We start from the raw sequence: 6,532 nt of genomic DNA, 5'->3' as shown, positions 1-6,532 counted from the left end.
GAAGTTCAAGCATGAACTTGGCATGTTGTAAGAGCCCAGCCAGCCCTAGCTGTTATTAGCCAGTCCCAGCACTAGTCATGCCTCTGTCAGGAAGTCATCCCTGATTCCTCCAGCCCATGCCCACCTCTCCCCTTCCTGGTAACCACTAATAAAATGAGTAAGGTTGACATTTATGTGGCCCCAACACTGTGCTAAAGACTTTATATCAGCATCTCATCTAATTTTCAGGCCCGGAACTTCCCTGGTGGCACGGTGGTTAAGAATCCACCTGCCAATGCAGGGGACACAGGTTCGATCCCTGGTCTGGGAAGATCCCACGTGCCACGGAGCAACTAAGCCCGTGTGCCACAACTACTGAGCCTGCACTCTAAAGCCCGCAAGCCACAACTACTGACCCCATGCGCCACAGCTACTGAGCCCAGGCCCCGCAACTACTGAAGCCCCTGTGCTCTAGGACCCACGTGCCACAACCACTGAGCCCACGTGCTGCAGCTACTGAAGCCCGTGCGCCTGGAGCCCGTGCTCTGCAACAAGAGAAGCCTGCAATGAGAAGCCTGAGCACAGCAAAGAAGACCCAACGCAGCCAAAAAATAAAAAAATTTTCAGGCCCACTCAAAGAGGAAAGGGCTTATATGATACCCATTTCACAGAGGAGGAAACTGAGGCAAGGAGCAGTTAAGAATGATAATGAGATGGGATGAGAGGAGGCCCGATCCACCTGCATCAGACACCCTTCACCGGCTTGGCTTGGACTCCGATGACCTTGAGAACAAGATGGGCCTTGCACCCTTAGTGTAAGGCTTTCCATAAATAGCTTCAAAGGAATCACAGGGAACATAAACTGAAATTTTTCCTCCACGCAGCTGCCAAAGCAAACTGTTTTACAGGTACAAACGGGCTCCACTCCCTTCGCCTGGCCCAGACTTGTCTCCACGCCCAGCCCTGCAGGTCTCCCCCTGTGCCTGGATGCCAGGGGGATGGGTCATCTGCATCCTGCCTTCTGAACCTCCCCAACATCTGTTTCCTCTTCCCCACTTCACTGCCCCTGACCTGACACATCATTTCTCACTGCAAGGCCTCCCACCTCGTGCTGCTCAAAAGGATAACTGTTCTGAAACATGACGCAGACCTGACCACAGCCCTACTGAAAACCGTTCAGGGTCTCCCCAGTGCTGATAGGGGAAGTCTGGACTCCTTGTGTGGCGTAGAAGGACATTCATATTTGCCAGGCTCCTCTATTCTACCTCAGGACCTTTGCACTTGCTGTATCCCCTGCCTAAAATGCCTTTTCCATGGATATCCTCATGGCTGGCTCTCTCCTCTCAAAGAGGCCTTCCCTGACCAACCTCTGTCACCCTCTGCTTTATTCTTCTTCCTTCAATACTAGCTGACATTACGACATACCATCATGTATTGATTTGTTTATTTGTCCAATGCCTCTCACCGGAAGATGGTCCCTGTGAGATCAGGGAGTGTGTCTCAGGTCTCCAGGTGATAAGTGCCAGGAGGAAAGTTAAGCAGGAGAGGAGGACTGAGAGCTTTGGGGAGGGGCTTGTTTTGGAAAGAGTAGGAAGATACCATTTCATCAAAGACATGTAGGAGGTGAGAGAGCAAGTCATGGCCATCTGGGAAAAAGCATTCCAGGTAGAGGGAACAGTTAGTGCAAAGGTCCTGAGGCAGCATTCTGGGTGTGTCTGAGGTGGCCAGTGTGTTGGAGCAGAGTCGGAGACGGGGAGAGTGGGGATGATGAGGCTGGGGGGAGTCAGGGTAGTCTCCCCCAGGCTCTCTCCCTCCCCTGCTGCTGTCCCTCTTGCTTTCTTGCCTGTTCAACATAGTCTAGTGAAACTGATTGTTCTGGCATGGCAGGTGCTATGACAATGATGATTCGTACCAGCCAGATTCTGAGTAATGTTCTAATGCACAGGGGACCAAGGTGGGGACAGTGAGCCATATTTTGGGGGTACAGGGACATCAGTCCTGCACCCTCATTCGATCACTGTATGAATGCCTCCTCTGAGCAGTGGAAATTACAGTCAAAGCAATGACCCAGCTGGATCTTGTGGGATGGTGCAGGGAAAGCCCAGGAGTCAGATAGAGCTGAGCTTAAAGGTGAATTGCTTCCCATTGATGGCTTTGAGCTGGTGATTTACCTCTCTGAGCCTTAGTTTTGTCATCTGTGCCTTAATTTTCCCATCTGTATAGGGGGGATGGTAGCAGTTCCAATCTTACCTGGTTATGAGGCTCAGTGAAATACCATAAAGGGTTTATGCTTATAAAAGACTATGTGCCAGACATTGCCTGATCTACACACATTGATTCATTTAATTTTCACAGTAATCCTATGAGGGATGGTCTGTTATTTTCCCCCATTTTACAGGTTAGGAAACAGGCTCAGAGAGGTTGAGTAACTTGCCCAAGGTCACACAGCGGGGCAGTATGGTTCCAGGGTATGTGTGTGTAACCATTATGCTATGCAGCTCTTGTAGATCAATAAAGCCTGGGAAATGCTGAGCTAGCTCAGGGCTCATTATAGAAAGAGCTCTTGAAGAATGCTCTTGAAGATTTTGAAGTGCCCCAGCTCTTTGGAGTTCTGAAGGGTGTTCGGCTGTCTTCGCTCACTGAGTTCCTGAAACCACCTGTTAAGGCTGGCCAGGCAGTGAGTCATTTTACAGATGAGGAAAACTGAGGCCCAGGGAAGTAAAATGGGTTGCCTCTCCTAACACTCCAGCCACTCTGGGCTTCTATCCATTCTTTGAACACACCGAGTCACTTCCCACGGTATGGCCTTTGCATACCTGCCTCCTTCTCAACCTCTGCATGCCACCTTAGATATCACCTCCTTAGGGAGGCCTTTCCTCCCTGATTACCTAAACTCAAGCCTGTCCTTCTCCCTTCTTCCCTCCAGGTTTCTTTGTCCCCGAGTAGCTTCCTTTTGGCAATCACCACCAGTTTTAACCTTATTCTTTCTTTCTTTTCTTTTTTTTTTTTTAAGATTTTTTTTTTGATGTGGACCATTTTTAAAGTCTTCATTGAATTTGTTTCAATATTGCTTCTGTTTTATGTTTTGGTTTTTTGGCCACGAGGCATGTGGGATCTTAGCTCTGTGACCAGGGGTGGAACCCGCACCCCTGCATTGGAGGGTGAATTCTTAACCACTGGACCACCAGGGAAGTCCCACTTGTTTGTTTTCTGAGTCCCTAAATCTCACATGGAAGAGAATGGGCTCTGGTGGTTGAAGGATATTAAGGGTGTTAATACCATTCAGGGTATTAAGTGGCCTCTGCATTTGAGGCAAAGCTTCCAGACAATGACACTCAGAGACACACTGCAGAGCTGGACTGCCCGGGGAGCTGCTGCCCTCGGGAAGCCACCCTCTGAACGAGGTGCTGCCCTCAGATGCCAGTTCCAGAACCTGCCCCACTACAGTGCACCTAGTCCAACGGCTGGACCCTCTCTCTACCCCGTGGATAACTGTCCTGAATTCTAGAGCTACCTGTGGATTGCTGGAACCAGAATCCACACAGAACTCTCGCTGAAAGGGAGTCTGGAAAACATAAGCGTTGGCTCCTGCTGTCCAGGAAGGCATGCCAGGAGGAGGGAGGAATGGACGCTGCCCTGGCAGAAAGCTAGCTCCATGCGAGTCCTGTTCACTGCTGGGTCCTGGGGCCAGCCTAATACATGTTTGTTGAGTGACTTAATGAGGTGTCAGAGTTGGGAGTAGAACCCAGATCTGTCTGATTCAAAACCATGAATCCGTTCCATTTCAACTTGCTCTTGCTACATGGAGCCTCCCTTGGGGTTTTAGGGCTCTGCACACTTTGCACACGCAGTGCTGGGTCTTCAGTAATTCCCGAGGGCGCTGAGAGGCCTGGAGGGCCCTTCTGAGTCAGTTGAACCTGCCACACTGATATTTTTAAAATGAGAGTTATTATTGGTTCTGTTGGGTAAAAGCCAGAGGGGACCCAGGAGGGACACACATGCCCAGCTCCAAGCCTTCCAGTCTCTCCGGCTGTGGACAGGCCTCTGAGTTCTGATCTTGCCTTGACCAGGGGCCTGTGCTCTAGGCCCATATGCGGGGAGGTTCAAGCCAGAGCTGCTCTGAGAACCACATGTGGTAAACACTGCAACGTGGATTCTTATACTGTCTGGACGTCCACGCACAGCCGCCACCCTGGGAAGGCTGGGGCTTTTTGCTGGTTTCCCAGGCCCAACCGGGAGGTCAGGCCACCCAGGGGCTAATTCCTAACATTCTCTGGGAGGCTGGAAAACAGCAAATGTGGTGCAAAGATGCCAGAAAGGAGACCTCCTTGAATCTCAAGAAAAAATCCAGAAGCGCATGCAGGGATGTGTCCAAAACCAGATGTCCAAGCTGAAAAAAAAAAAAAGAAAGAAAAGAACTTTCAATATGCATCTTTAAACAGTCCCCTCGGGATGTGGTCAAAGCAAATTGCCGCCCCCCCCCCCCCCCCGCATCGGAACCCCAGCTCCCAGGCACGCCCCCTCCACCCAGAGGCAACCGCTAGGGTCAGTCTCTTGTGCGTCCTTTCACCACGCCAAGCTCCCACAGCATCCCTCCATCCTCACTGCGCGCTCATTCATTCTTCTCCTGCTGGCCTCGCTCTTGTTTCCTGAATGCACCAGGCACATTCCCACCCTGGGGCCTTTGTCCCGGCTGTGCCCTCTGCACATTCGGCCTTTGCCTGGATGCTGCACGCAAGGTTCCCTCCCTCACCTCTGCTGTGTCTTTCTTTCCTGACTTTTTCTCAGAACACATACCACCTCCTAATACAGTGTATGATACATTTGTTTCATTTTCCTTATGCATCTGGGCTTTCAGAATGTCAGCTCCAGGAGGGCAGGGACTTTGCGTCTCTCCGTCACTGCAGAATTCCCTGAGCCTAGTTAGCATGGTGCCTACCACACAGTAGGTACTTCTGAATTAATAAATACCCTTCCGGAAGTAGCCATGCACAGACAAGCATGTAGCTGCACATTTATTCCCCTTTCTATTTTGTGCGTGAGGTACCCCACTGCAAGCCCAGGTCTGTACCTGCTTTTGTGCTCAACAATGTATCTTGGAGCTCTGCCCCCATCAGAATGCACAGCCTGTTCTGTGCTTGTCCACGGCTGCCGAATGTTTCATTGGAGGAACGCCCAGGCTCCACACAGCCTGCCCCGTTGACATCCATTCTGGCAGCCCTGACCTCTGGCCACCACGAGTGATGCTACGGGGACCATCGTCCTCCCTGGATGTCTCTTTTCGTATCCCACCGGCCCCTGAGAGCAAAGACTCAAGCAGATGGGCAGGGGAACACCCCAGAAGTGCAGCCCTGGGAGAAAACGAGTTGTTTATCTTCAGATATAATCAGGCCTATGAGACAGGGGCTTGATCTCGTTGCCTGCTTCCTTCTTTCTGAAATGAACACAGTGTCATAAATAAAGGCACAGACCTCAGAGGAAGCTGGGGGTGACACGGCAGTTTCTTGCAGTGAAGGGGGGGTGGGGTGGCTGGGGGCTCTGAGTGACATTCTCAGTGATGTTTTTGCAGGACTGTGAGATTGGAGGGGCACCCTGGACTCGCCTGTGCAGGAAAGGACGGGGATTTGGGGAAATCCTGTCCTTTCCAAAATCCTCTGTGTCCTGAAATTTAAATATCCTTCAAACACCAGCATATTTTTCTTTCCCTTTAAAGGACTTTTAGCACACAGGCGTTGACATAACTTTGATTTTGAGTGTCGACTCCCCGCTGTATGCCCGTCCCTGAGGCTGGGCTTGATCTCCTTTGCTCTTCCCTCTCGCAGCCCCTGGCGTACAGTAGGCGCTTACTAAAATACATACTGAATGACCAAAGCTGGGATGCATTCATGGAAACGAGGCTTTCCCTCCTCCTGCCCATACTTCTGGAAAAGGGTTCCCTGTCCACTTAGGAAGTTTCCACTTCCCGCCCGTACCCGGCCCCTCCACTAGGGGTGGGAAGCATGGGTCACTGAGTAGAAAACCAGCCTGGGGAGCGAAGGCTTTGCAGGGTCACAAACAAGCTGGCCCCTGCAGACTGTGGCCCACCCAGGCATTTGCTGTTTGGCTTGGCCATGCTTGTGTTTTAAACAGAGGGTGACTCTGAGTGCCTGGGGACAGGCATGGGGTGTGCCAATTACTCACCTCTCCTCCACTCACAGACCTGCTATTCCTGCCCCAAGCCCTGTGGGCTTTTGCGTTTGCCCTCCCCATTATATTATATTAATTAATTAATTTATTTTGGCCGTGCTGTGTGCAGCATGGCTTGGGGGATCCCAGTTCCCTGACTAAGGATGGAACCTGGGCCCCCTGCAGTGGAAGTGTGAAGTCCTAACCGCTGGACCGCCAGGGAAGTCCCTGCCCTTCCCATTTTAAAGCACATCAAAAGTATGAAAAGTATATGTCAGATCTCCTGTGTCTACACTGTTCTGAGGTGCGCGTGAAGCTCGCCCCTGTGATGCTCATCTGGGCATCTTGTGGCTTGTTGCCGATAGGGGTCCTGAGAGTGAGGGGCTTC

This window comes from Leucopleurus acutus (genome assembly GCF_964270905.1).
Source record: "Leucopleurus acutus genome assembly, chromosome: 13".
Classification (NCBI taxonomy): domain Eukaryota; kingdom Metazoa; phylum Chordata; class Mammalia; order Artiodactyla; family Delphinidae; genus Leucopleurus; species Leucopleurus acutus.
Note: the sequence above shows the minus strand (reverse complement) of the source record.